General features: G+C 55.3%; 1 pseudogene; it reads right to left on the bottom strand.

Moving 5' to 3' along the window:
- Positions 1-238: 238 nt before the first annotated feature.
- Positions 239-1,098, bottom strand: LOC139080317 (large ribosomal subunit protein uL23 pseudogene; annotated as a pseudogene).
- Positions 1,099-13,464: the final 12,366 nt, after the last annotated feature.

The raw sequence follows: 13,464 nt of genomic DNA, 5'->3' as shown, positions 1-13,464 counted from the left end.
TACGAAGTAGTTGTCCATCCATTCATTCATTCACTCATTCATGCAACAAATCCTGGCCGAGGGTCTTGAATGTGCCAAGCACACCACAGGCATTGCAAGAACAGAGAGACCAAGTCCTGTCTTCTAGTGGGGCTGATAGAGGAGGTGATAAGAGCTGGGAGGAAGATGCTGGGTGACAGGATGGAGTGAAGGGGGTTACTTTTTTACGTGGAGTGGTGTCTGATAAGGGGATGTGGCGTGGAACCTGTGGGAAGAGCGTTCCAGGCGTTGGTCCTCCGGTGGCCCTTCGGCTGGGAGTGTTCCAGGAGCAGCAGGGAAGAGGCCGGTGAGCAGGAGCTGGGGACGAGGCAGGAGACAAGGTCCTTATCGGGGGAAGGGGATGGGAGACCTTGTGTGGCACAGCAGCCGCTGAAGGGTTTGGAGCAAAGAAGTGATGGGACCTGACTTCCATTTGTTTGTTTCTTTCTTAATGGTGAACCCAATTTTGTTGGCACCATCCAAAGCATCATAGTTAGAAGCCAGTCAAACAGATGCCTCCTTCTCTCATCAGACCCCATCAGGGTGTTGGTCTTGGCCACGAGACGTCCTAGAGCGTCTTCCCAGCCTGTCTGGTCTGGTGTGGATGGCCTTGACATCCACAATGAACGCGAGTGTGTTGCTGTCCTCTGTCTCCTTCGTGGCGGACTTGGTGGACGGGGAACTCAATGATGGCAGAGTGGTCAAGCTTGTTTCTCCTGGGGGCACTCTTCCAAGGAGGTTTGGGCCGCCTTCAGAGCCACAGTGTCTTGGTCCTCGGGAAGGTGGGTGACGTGTAGATCTTTTTTGTGTGTGGCCGTGGACGCCTTTCAGCGCCACCTTCTTGGCCTTCAAAGTCTTTGCTTTGGCTTCAGCTTTGGGAGGGACAGCGGCTTCCTTCGCCGCTTTTGGCGCCATCTTTGTGAAATGACTTCCGTTTTCACAGGACCAGTCTGGCTTGAGCATAACTGAAGGGAACAAGGGCTAAAGCAGGGCGAGTAGTCAAGAGGCCGTTGCAAAACCCCAGGGGGGAGAGAGATGAGGGCTCAGACCCAGGAGGCGGCAGTAAGCGGGGCCGGGGAGTCAGATCCTGGAAGTGCTGGGAGGACGGCCACAGGATTAGCTGATGTGGGGGTGAGAGGGAGGGTCAGCCACAGCTTCGGCTTCGGGCCTCTGCCCCAGCAATTGTCCTGCTGCCTCCCTGCTCCAGCCTGGTTAGGCGCGTGTTCCAGGTTTTCCAAGCTGCTAAAAGAAGGCAGCTTTCCAGGGCCCTAAGGTCTCTGCTCAGTTAACGGAAGACTTCCCCTTGGCATAGGGAGGAGCCCCAGCAGCACTGGGGAGCCAGTGGGCCTCTGAAAGGGGGGGGGGGGGCCCGGCTGGGGGCCTGGAGGAGGGAGGCTAAAGACTCAAGAGCAGCACTAGGTGTGGAGTCTGGGATCTTAGGACCATTCGCCGGGCCTGGCTTGGCGCCAGGGAAACAAGGAGGAAGTTCGTCAGCTCTCTCCCTCTCACACTCATACTGAGGCAGCACCAGCACCTAGAGCTGCCTTTATTAAGCACCTATTGTGTGCCCAACATTGGACTGAGTACTTTGCAAACATCATGTTATGTCTAATCCCAATGCCCCTGTGTGATAGGCTTCATGATCCCGATTTTGCAGATGAGAAAACCAAGACCAAGAGACATTGGCTAATTTCTCCAAGACGCTGAGCCAGACGGCGGAGTAGCTCGCCCACGTGTCTTCCTCTGGAATGTGTGTTCTTTCCTCTCTTCCAGGCTGCCCTACTTTGCTCTTTAAAGAGTAATTTTGTGACCCAAATAAATCTAATTGGTGACATTTCCAGCTGGAAGACGAGGTGACCTTTCCTATCCCTGCTGACCCTGCTGTTCCCTAGGATGTTATTTTTGGGAGGAAGGAAGGGAGGGCCCTCGGGGGTCTGTCCTTCAGATTGGCTCCCCAGATCTCTGGCTCTTCAGGGTCTTCTCTGTACTTCCAGACTCACAGGGCTCCTCCTCGCTCCCGCAGCTTCCAAGGCAATGGCTGGGGTGGGAGGGGTGTGAGGCAGTCATCTGGTCCCCATGTATCCACGGTAACTTTGTGGGCTGGAGACCCCTGGCAAGGGGCACTGACCCAACTCTCAGGACTCTGCCTGGCTTGACGGGACAAGGGGCCCTCTGGGATCTCTCTGATTGATACTGCAGTTTTGAATAACTGCTGGTCTCACCTCTGAATGATGGCAACGCCTCTTCTGGGACCATGGCTGGAGAGCGAGAGGGAAGCGCTTGTTCCCCAGAACAGTGACTCACACATAGCTAGGCATTTAATTGTGGAATGAATGAATGAATGAATGAACACTTTCCAGAAACATGGAAGGCCTGGGAGAGATGGACAATTTCCTCTGAGTCAGGCAGGTCACGTCCAGTCTTATTTGAAAGGGGCATGTAGGGGGGTGGGAAGCACTTGGCAAGCGACTTAAGCCTTGCATGCCTTGGTTTCCTCATCCGTGAACCGAAGAAGGAGAGGAAAGAACTACCTCATTGGGCTGTTGAGGGTCAAATGGGAGGGGGCATGTCAGGGGCTACTGGCGTTGTCAGGGAGCCTGCCACACGGCGAGCACACAGTAAGCCGTGACTTGTATTATTATGAGATGTCGTTCTCTCTCGTGCATGGGTGGGTACATGGGAATGTTAGCTCACAAACAGACTTTGGAAGCCCAGGACACCAGTTCCAGGGCAGGAGCTCAGGGGAGTCTCAGGCTGTGGCCCCCTAGCCCTGGAAAACTCAGTGGTCAAGGGTCTGGGCCCCAGAGGGCTAAGGCAGGATGCTGGGGCAAAAAGGAACAAAACATTTTTGCTGAATGGCCCATGAGAACCAGCACTGTTGTTCCCAATGTATTAGCCAAGTTAGTTACTTGCTCACCATTTAGTGAGCATCTAGTATGTGCCAGGACTAGAGGCGGGAATGCAGAAATAAGACACGTCCTAGAAAGGCCAGGGTCGAGGGAGGAGACAGACAAGGACACAGACAGGTACAAGGAGAGAAGCCTTCACAGGTGCTGTGGGGACCAGAAGAGCCTGTGACCCAGTGCAGAAGCAGGGGGTGGGCACCACCCAGCCGGAGCACGGGTGGGGAGGCGAGGGGGTGAGACACGAGGCTGGACAGGTGAGCATCCTGCGGATGCCCAGGGAGGAAGTGATGGCCTGCAATGTGTACTTTGGGCTGCTGCACCAGCACCAGTAGTCTGGAGTCAGTCGTGGGTTTGAATTTCAGCTCTGCCTCCTGATGGCTGGGCAACCTTCAACAAGGTTCTCAGCCTCTCTGGGCCATAGTTTCTATACTCACAAATGGGGATTAATTAAAGTACCTAAGCAATCAGACCCTGAAACTGACTCATGGGAACTAAGAGGGAGGGAGAGAGAAGCAGGTCAAGTGGATTTCCGCCAGGAGAATTAGAAATATGGCCGAGGCCTTAGGGAGTTCAGCAGGTGATGGAACAGGAGCAGGAGTGGTCCAGGCAGAGGAGGGGGCCGTGGCCCACTGGAGAGCTCAAAGGACCAGAGCCAGAGAATTCAGGAAAGAGAGACCCCAGACAAGACTGGAGAGGAAGGCAGGCCCAGCGGGCCGCAGCGGGAAATTTGGCCCTGAGCCAGCAGCAGTGGGCAGTCCGTGCCCTGATCAGACTAGCACCTTGGAAAGAGCAGCCTGTCCACTTTCCGGGGACTAGACTGGTGGGCTGAGACCCACAGGAGATCAGTCCCCAGGCCACCACAGTATCCAAGAGGGTCATCAGGGGACAGGAGGAGTGAGCGCTGACTGAGCTCTTCCCGCGTGCCAGCACCTGGACGCATCATCCCCAGTACTCCTCACGGCCTGGAGAGGACAAGGACCGTCACCGTGCCAGTTACACCCAAGGAGCTGGGGTCTGGAAGAGCCACAAGCAGCAGGACCGGGATCTGAACTCAGGTCTGGAGCTCTGAACCACCCATGGGAGAGATGAAGTCACTCGAATGAGGGTGGAGGAAGAGGACAGGAGGGGGCCCTGGGGACACTGACATCTAAGGCCAAGGAAGCAAAGGACACTGGAGAGGACTGGTCAGAAGACAGGGGTGTCTCGGAGGCTTGGGGAGAGGAGAGCATGGTCACAAAGGCCAAATGCCTTCCTTCCCCAGTTAGGAGCTGGTCTCTGGCTGACTGGTTCAGGGAGGTGGGACAGTGGCCAGGGGCTGAAGAGTAAACAGGAGATGGAAAGGGACCCAGTGGTTTTGCTGGGAAGGGAAAGGGCAGGAGAGGACAGTTGGGAGGGAGACGGGATTGGGCTGGGTTAGGGGTTGGCTCGCACTTGTTCTCCCTCGAAGGTGGAGGGAAGGACCCAGTAGAGGGAGAGAAGTGAAAAGGCCAGAGGAAGGGAGCCCTCAATGGAGAGATGTCACTACTGAGAGGAGGGGAAGGAGGAAGCAGGCAGGTGCCCCTTTACCTGCGGGGCGGGGCAGGGCGGCGGCACAGAAGGCAGAGAGGGCGCGGACCTTGAGGCGGGGGTCTTACTAGTCTTATCCCCTCTACTTTACCCAGCAGGGTGCCTTATGAAATTGGAGCCCTCCATAAATGCTTGTCACCCCAGTTGAAGGGAAATTGCTCCGGGATGACGAGGCAGAATGCTCTGTCCAGCCCAGCCCAGCCCCTCCTGCCCCACCTCCCCACTGGAGTGAAGGTGTAACACTCCTAGTACCCGGGCTGGTGGAGGGTCAGCGAAGCTCTGGGGTGTGAGCGGCCAGGAGCCAGGAAATCGCTCCCAGAGAGAGCCGCCCCGCCTAATGGGGTTTGCTGCCATCAGATGTGTGGATCCTGTGCTCCCCAGAGTGAAACCTGATATCCCTGGGCAGGAGTGAGGGTCCCATCACCTGTGAAATGTTTGCCGCCCACATCGTGCCAGGTGGTGTGGAAAGGGCGAAGGGCGCGCGAGCTCATTCACTGAACACCCTCCCTTTGCCAGGCAGCTGGAGTTGGGGGGCTGGGGGCTGGCAGATGCAGGGCCTCGACCCCAAATCCCAGCTCCTCCACTTCCCAGCTGACTTAGGAGAAGGGTGGGAAGACTGAGTAGGTGCCCGGGCCAGGGCAGTGGCTCAGTGAACATTCGCTGGTCTCCCTTCACGTCCTTTGTCGCTGTTGATCCCCACTACAGTCCTGTGCAGGCTGGTATCAGTGTGCCCATTTTACAGACGAGGCAGCACCACACAGGCTGATTATAGCTTCCACCTCCTCGAGGGCAAACTGGAGGCCCACAGGTTAGACTGGATCAGGAAGTGTTCTCCTTGCTCCACAAAGAGCTTTGTAAGACCCAGACAATTCTAAAGGACAGCTTCCCAGGTTTGCTTCAATATTTAGAAGATCTGGCAGCACTGGGCTCCCCACGGACAGAGGAGCAGCCACCACCTTTGGACAGAGTCCGAGCTCCCCAGCTCACCCCAATCCCCACCACTCCCTATTGTCTCATCCATGAGTGTCCACTCACTTACATTACCTGTTGGGCTCCTGTCGTCTGCTGAGTCTGCCAAGGCCTGGTGAGTGTTTCTCATCCTACATGGGGAGGAAATGGAGCCAGAGAGAAAGTTGACATATGTTCCCAGCTCCAGTCACAAAGCACTGAACCTTGACATATAGAAAGAGAAGCCAAAATATAGAAAGAGAGCGAGCATAGCTGCGCTTGAGTCCACGGTAAATGCCTCCACAGCCCAGGAAGCAACTGAAGCAGGAGCCCTTGGTGCCCTGGGGCTGGACGCCTGGGGGGCCCTGGGCCCTGGAGGACCCCACACCCACTGGCTGGCAGTCCCAGAAGAGAGCAGAGGGTGGCGGAGCAGCTGGAGATGAAGAGCCGAGAGCTGAGAATATTCCAGTCAATGAGGAAGCCTTCCAGGAGGAGGTGGGTGTGGTGGGCTTAGGGTGGCCGGGCTTAGGGTGGAGGCGAAAGGAATGGCAGCTGTCCCACTGTCGGAGACCTTAGAGTGTATCCAGCTTCCAGCTCAACCCCCAAGGCAGACCCCAACCCACACACACACACTCACTCAACTGTACAGCCACCCAGAGAGAGAAAAGACTGGCTAGATTGTACCTTCCAAAATTTTAAGGGCTGGCTCAGTGGCGCAGGGGTTAAGTTTGCACGTTCCACTTTGACTGCCCAGGGTTCGCCGGTTCAGATCCCAGGTGTGGACCTACGTACTGCTTATCGAGCCATGCTGTGGCAGGTGTCCCACATACAAAGTAGAGGAAGATGGGCATGGATGTTAGCTCAGGGCCAGTCTTCCTCAGCAAAAAGAGGAGGATTGGCAGCAGTTAGCTCAGGGCTAATCTTCCTCAAAAAAAAAAATAATAATAATTAATTAATGTAAAAATTTTATATCTTTGGTGTATTCAACAGGCATTCACTTTGGTGTAAGGAGTGAGGGAGGGACTGTAATTGGTCTTTTTTCTAAATGGCTGTCCGATATTTATGAAACGGTCCTTCTCCCCGCCCAGGCCGTAAGATGCCCCTTTTGCCGTGTGAATTCCTCTGTGTATTTGAGGACCCCATCTTCAGGTTTTCAGAGTGTAGTGAGTGCGTCAGATTGGCTGACTCCTGGGTCAGTGTGGCCCCCCCAGGTCACAGCTCTGAGAGGGCCTCTTTGAGTGCACGGCCAGGTGCCCTCAGGCCAGCGCAGGTGGGCTTTGTCCTCAGGATCCGCGGGAACCAGGCCCGGGAGGCTGATCTTTCGGGGCTTTTCTCTGCGCCTGCTCCGTTCACCCCCTTTCCAACCAGCTTCCTCCGACGGCCCAGCTCACCTCTTCAGACCAGGCCGTGTCCTGGGCAGTGCTGCCCAGCCTGCAGGGGGATCAGCTGCCTTTGAGACAAGTGTCTACTCCACTCCAAGGGGATGGGACAAGACTCCCTGGAGCTACATCGGGAACTTGGACTTGGCCCTGTAGGTGATGGGGAGCCATAGACTATTTTAAGTTGGGAGGGGGTGGTGACAGGATCAGATCTACATAGAGGCAGGGCTGCTGAGTGTGGTTGTTCATGTTACACACTGCACAAGGACACCACATCCAAGGGACACCTTTCACGTCATAGACCTTATGGAGTTGTGTGTTTCTTAAGACATTTCTTTGGCAGAAAGCAGTGGATTGTCTCGTTCTAATGATATCAGCACATTATGACAATTTTCCCATAGATGGAAATAACATATCTTGAGGGAGTGATGCCCTTCCCAATTGGCATGGAAGCCTGCCTGGGCTGGCAGTGGCCCTGCCTGGAGAATGGATTGGTTGGGGGAGACTGGCAGAGGGAGAAGAAAGAGAAAGGGATGAGTTCCGCATTTCCAGGTCAGGGTCTGGGGTGTATGCAACACCAGAATTAAGACAAGCTGTGTTCCAGAGGATGGACAGAGCTGGGGAAGACCTGAAGGTGGTGTAGATGGTGAGTTGTGATGCTTGTTCTTGGTCCTTTGAGTCTGAGAACTTGACCCATGATGCCCCCGTGCTGGCAGAGCAGCCTTTCCTTCCGGGTTGTCTTGGCAATCCCACAGGCCCGGCGCAGCCCGGAGAACGGGAGGCACCCTCTCCGGATCTGGCTCGCAATGGGAAAGCCGTTCTCATGACCTTCTCTCATCAGATGGCCGGAGGAGGAGCGGCTACACCGCAGGAGGCAGGCCGGAGCCCCTCCTGTCGGATCAGCGAGGCCAACCCGGGACCTGCCCCTGGAGTGTGCTCAGTAACTGCTAAGGGTGCTGACAATGTTGCCCTGCAGGGCCGCCCACTGATGCCCAGGGCAATTCAGCGAGGGTTTAATGAGGCCGCGGTGGGGCAGGGGGCCGGGGACACACAGGTGAGGACGCCGTGCCCAGCCCCGCCATGGAGACAAGACAGGTGCTCCGGAGGGGTCTCCATTACTGTTCATCCTCAAAGCTCTGCCACCTCCTGTGCAAGTTCCGGAACCTTCTGCTCCTCATCAGTAAAAGGGGAGAGGAGGACGTACTGCCTTCCTCCGCACGCCCCCAACACTCGACATTGCCCTGGCCCCGCCTTCATCGTTATTTCCCAGGCTTGGTTTTCTTTATCTTTAAAATTTTCCATGACTCTAATTTTGATGTTTGCTGTTCCGTTTTGTGGCACGCATTTGCGTAAGTGTCCTCAAATCCCATGTGGCGTCCAGTGAAAAGAGAGAGGAAGGAAAGGAGCCAGGGAAGCTGGGCTGCCGGTGACGGACATGCCCTGCTCGCCCACTAGGAGGCAGCGCAGCACCGTGGGAAGGCGGCGGCCACCCTGCCCCTGCAACCCGTCAGGGAGCTGTGTGCCTCAAGCAATTTATACCCTCAAGGTCCCTGAATCCCAGGCTCCCCACCTCCGATCTCGCAGGCTGTGAAGTGGGAGGAACCTGCCAGATACCATTCAGATTACGTGAGCTAATGTATGCAAAGTGGCTGGCACGTATACAGTAGATGCTTAATAGTTGCATACTCCTACTCCATAGTGGTTAACCTGGGTGATTTTGCACCCCAGGGGGACATGTAACCATGTCTGGAGACGCCTTTGGTGGTCACTCTCGGGGGAGTGGGTTCTACTGGCATCTAACTGTAGAAGCCAGGGACGCTGCTGACACCCTACACGGCACAGGACAGCCCCCAACAAGGAAATGTCCGGCCCAGAATGTCAGTAGTGCTGGGGTCGAGAAACCTGGCCTGCTCCCAATCAATTTTGAGCTGCTAGAGGACGGAAAATGTGTCTCGTCCATCTCTGCATCTTCCTCAGGGCCCGACACGCCGTGGACAGTCAGGGATTGCGTGCGGGATTGAGTTGAAGGGCGAGCAGCGGCACGGATGTGGTGCATGGGACCGGTGGGTGTCGGACCAGAAGGACTAATTGTCCTGGAGCGGGGTCGCCTGCCTCGCTGCATTAGCAGTGGGGCTTCCTGAGAGCTGAACAAGATTTGCAAAAGCAAGCCTGCCTCGGGAGCATCCTAGTCAGATTGCCTTAAATGCTAAAGATCAAGGGGGCTGTTTAAAAGCCTTAGAGAATTGAGCGCCCCGCTTCAGAGCCTTCTGCCCCAGGAAGAGGTCACATGACCCAGAACGGCTGAATCAGGGCATCCTCTGCCTCCTACAAACCTCCAGAATGTGTATCTTCTTCCTCCTGCCCCCAACCTGCGCCCCAGGCCTCGGCCCGTGTTGTAGACCCAAATGGTGAAAAGTCTAGAAGTCCCATTCCTGGAAGGACCACGGGCCGACTGGCAGAGCAGATCAGGGAATGGAGACGATTGTTATTTTCGACGACTCGATGGACAGTCATGCAGATGAGGGCCTGGCCTGGTCCCGCGTGACCCTCTAGACGGCAGAGCGCCCTCACGGGGCCTGGATGGTCATCCAGGTCTTTGGCCCGGCGGGACAGGCCAGAGGTTCTGATTAAGTCATGGAGGCTGATCCGGCATGAAATTCGACAGAAGTGGCGAGTCTGGGCCCGGCTGGGTCGATTGCAGAGGGCAGCCAATCGAGTGGGCAAGGCCCTCGGAGGAGGAAGCTTGGCCATTGTATTACCCCCGCCCTCAGGTGGGCAGGCAGATGTATGCGATGGAACCCCAGCCCTCGGGCTGGCAGAGTGGGGCGTTGAAGGAGCAGGGTGTCAGGGAATCGGGGGTACTGGACGGCACTGGAGATGTTCCTGGGTTCAAATCCCAGTGCCCCCACTTAATAGTGGGATTCATCTGCTCAGTCAGTCATTCCCCCAAAGAGCTACTGAGCTGTACCCGGAAATGTTTATGAGATAGAAACCCAAAAGCGGACAATTCTAAGACCCTGTGGAAAGGGTGAGGCTGGAGTGGTTCGGACATAACCCGGGTGTGGGGAGGCAAGGGCAGGGTGTGGAGGACCTGACACCTGAGTGGGGCCTGGGAGAGTAAGCAAGTTAGGTGCAAAAGGGCAGCGGAAGGTTCTGGGCTGAGAGGATAGTATGTCCAGACTCACAGAGGAAAGTTTTCATCAGATGAGTTAGAACACTTTTGGTTTTAAGTAGCAGAAAACCCAGCTCGAAGTGGGTTTAACAAAAGAGAATTTATGGGCTCATGTCATTGAGGAGTCCTAACAGTGTGGGCTTCAGGTGAGGCTCCATCCAGCAGCCAATGTCATAAGCTGTGTGCTCCACACACCTCCCCCCCCACACCCCTGTTTTTATTCTGGTGGTGAGGGGTTCTTTTTCATCATTCTTGAAGAAAAGAGAAGAAGTTCTTTTCTAAGAGCTTCCAGCAATTTCTTCTTTATCACTAGCCTGAATTGGGCCACTTGTCCATCCCTGAAGCAATTGCCCTGACCAGGCAGTGACATATTGACTAGCTTAGCTGTTCGGGGTGACCTGGGGAGTTGGGTGTGTACGTGTGCACATGTGTGCATGTGCGTGTGTGTCAATCCCACCAAAATGCAAGATTAAGAAATTCTGGGAGGAAGAGATGCTGGGAAGGGCAACAGCAAATGCCCACTGCAGCTAACACTTAGTGAGTGCCTGCTGTGTGCGCAGCTCTGCGCTAGCTGCTTTACATGCGCCATTTAATAGCCACGACAACCAGCGCTCTGATGGGTCACATGATGAGCAAGTGGGAATCTGGGACTTGGACCCTGGGTGGTTGTATCATAAGACAGTCCCTGGCACACAGCAGGCGCTCAATAAATGGTAGTTACTATTGGGGAGAATTCGAGCATGACTCCTAGATTTCCAGTGTTTGGGACAGGGCAGGTGAGGTGTCATCAGTGGGATGGAGAGTGCAGAACAGGGAGAACAGCCCTGAGGGGAGCGCAGTTCCATGGGGTCCCTTGGTGTCTCAGGTGACCTTGGCACCTCGGGGGCTCATCCCACAGGCAGCTGGATCCTTAGGAGAGAGGACTCGCTGGAGAGACTGAGGCAGCCCCACCGTGGTGAGAGTGCAGGCAGAGCAGGACGAAGCCCTGGGGAGCCCCCTCACTGAAGGGGTGCACGGGGTGAAAGGAGCCCAGGAAGGCGGCGTGGAAGGAGTGTCAGCGAGGGAGGGGGAAGACCCGGGAGGTGAAGGGAAGGAGTGCCGGGAAGGGACGCAGGAGCCAAGCGTCAAATGCACCGCGTGAGGAAACGGAGGGTGAGGACATGTCAGGATGACGATAACTCACATTCAGGACGCTCCCACAGTGCTCCGGGCTCTGTCCCAAGTTCTGACCATCCTCACAACCACTCCAGAGGTCTGTGCTGCGGAGACGCTCATTTCACAGATGAGGGTCCAGGAGAGAGCTGACCGAGGGCTGGTGAAGGGCCTGACGGAGGCAGCTGAGCTTGTGCCAATAGTGACATCTGTGGCCCAATTTCTTTTGGGCATCTTCCCTCCTTTTTAGCCAATATAGAATGGGCTCCGGTTGATGGAGCTGATCCGTGTATTTCGCCCATCCTCCTTCTAATCTCACTGATTGGTTCAAGGATGATTACATGACCTCATCCAAATTGGTGAGATCCAAGCCCAGGACTTTTAGGGAGAGGAGCTCTATTTCTTCTGTGCTGAGTACATAAGATGAGTTGATGTGAGGCCTGGAGCTGCTGCAGCCATCTTGCAAGCATGAGGGTTAAGCCTATCTGAGAATAGGGACAACACAAGTTGGGAAGCGGAGCTGAACAAGCCAGAGAGAGCTGGACAACAGTGTGACCACAACCTCTGCCTCAAGCTGGACCTGAAGCCAATATTACCCCTGAACTTGATCGGTTAGCAAGCCAGTAAATTTCTTCTCTTCTTCACTAATTTGGGTTGGCTTTCCCGTCATTAAGTAAAAGCAAACTGTATCAGTTATCTAGGGTCACAGTCAGGCCGTGTAACAAACCGCCCCATAGCTCAGGGGCTAAAGCAGTCAAGCTCGTGAGACTGGGTGGGAGCTTCGGCTGCACTCAGCTGGGAAGTTCTTCTGGTCTCGGCTGAGCTCACACACATGGTGGCCCACTGAGATGATGGTGACAACAGGCCACACATCCAGGCTGTGGTGGCGATGACTTGTGTCCCTGTGGATGTTTTGTCTCTAGGACTTTCAGCAGTCTGGGATGGGTGCTGGACAGGTGGTCTGATCCTGACGCAGGGTCAGGCTTTTCCCGCAAATCTGCAGAACTGGGTTGCAGGAAATTAGGGGAGCCTAAGAGAGGGCAGTTTTTTTGCAGATTGTCCCTCAATCTCGGTTTGTAAGATGTTCCCTTGGGGTTTTACATTCAGGCAGCAGAACTCACAGGTCACGTGGGGTGCTTCTCACAGCTTCCCACACAGTCCACTCGTCTCTGTGGGTCCGTGAGGTGGGGGCGGGGGGGGGGTCCCACCATTCTGTGGCGATGTCACTCCCTCTTATCTGGTGTGCAATCCAGTCATTCTTTTGTGGCTCATTCTTTTGTGCATTATCCCTTCCTTTGTCAGCAACAACCCAGGTCAGGTCTGAGAAGGTGGGCGCATCCCTGTGCCAGCTGCCCACCCACTGCTGGGCAGAAGAACCGTTCAGCCGAGCCTAGCCCCAATTCTAGAACTGTGCGCAAGTAAACTGTTGTTTAGTCTACTAAATTTCAGGGTGGTTTGGTTGCAGCAATAAATAATCTAGAGTAAACTAAAAATAAAACAATACTTTAATTTAAAGGAGTTAGTTTCCTGGTATAACTGAGTCTCAGGGAATTTACTAGAATGGCAGGTGAGGGGCCAAGGATGCTGGCCAGATGGCTGCCCTGGGCAAGACCTGTCATTCCTTTGACCTTTACGCAGAGGTTTGTGGATGTCCCATGATTTGGGGTGCATGGGTGCGGACTCCTGGTGGGCTCCGGGATGACGGGCCTTCAGGATTTGGGGGTTTTGCCTGCCCGCAGCTCAAGCCCTAACCTGGGAAGTGACCCTCTGGCACTTTAATGATTGAGTTGACCACGGTCATCAGTACTGCCCGTGTCTCTCCCATCCTCATGGGCTTTTCAGCTTGCCACACATTTCTGTTATCCTCTGACTCTGTGAGCCTCTCACACCTTCCTGAACATCGAGCTGAGGGTGACAGCTGTGCCTGATGCTCCCAGAGCACAATGCCCATCCCCGGGCTCTGATGACTTGGCACCAGCCCTCACCTCCGCCACTTACCGTGGTCCTCCTGAGCATAGGGACGTCCTCTCTCAGGGTCCACTGACCGCCTCCCCCCTCCCCCCCACTGCGCCTGGCTGGGCTAGGAGCTTGGATGGTGTTTGGCCGTTAGCCCAGGCATCACCACCAGCCCCTCCTCCTCCCCCTTCCTTGCCTCTCCCTCCATCTTCCTCCTCCTCCCTGTGGATACTGACAGAGGGCGTGCAGGTTGGCGGCTACGAGCTCAGCTTCCGGTATTAGGCAAACCCTGACTCGGCCATTCACGGCCTAATTATTTAATGTGCCCAATCTGTAAAACAGGAACGGCGGGGAGGGAAATCTTTTT

The sequence above is a fragment of the Equus przewalskii genome, chromosome 29 (assembly GCF_037783145.1).
Source record: "Equus przewalskii isolate Varuska chromosome 29, EquPr2, whole genome shotgun sequence".
NCBI lineage: Eukaryota > Metazoa > Chordata > Mammalia > Perissodactyla > Equidae > Equus > Equus przewalskii.
This window is presented reverse-complemented; position numbering and strand designations above follow the sequence as displayed.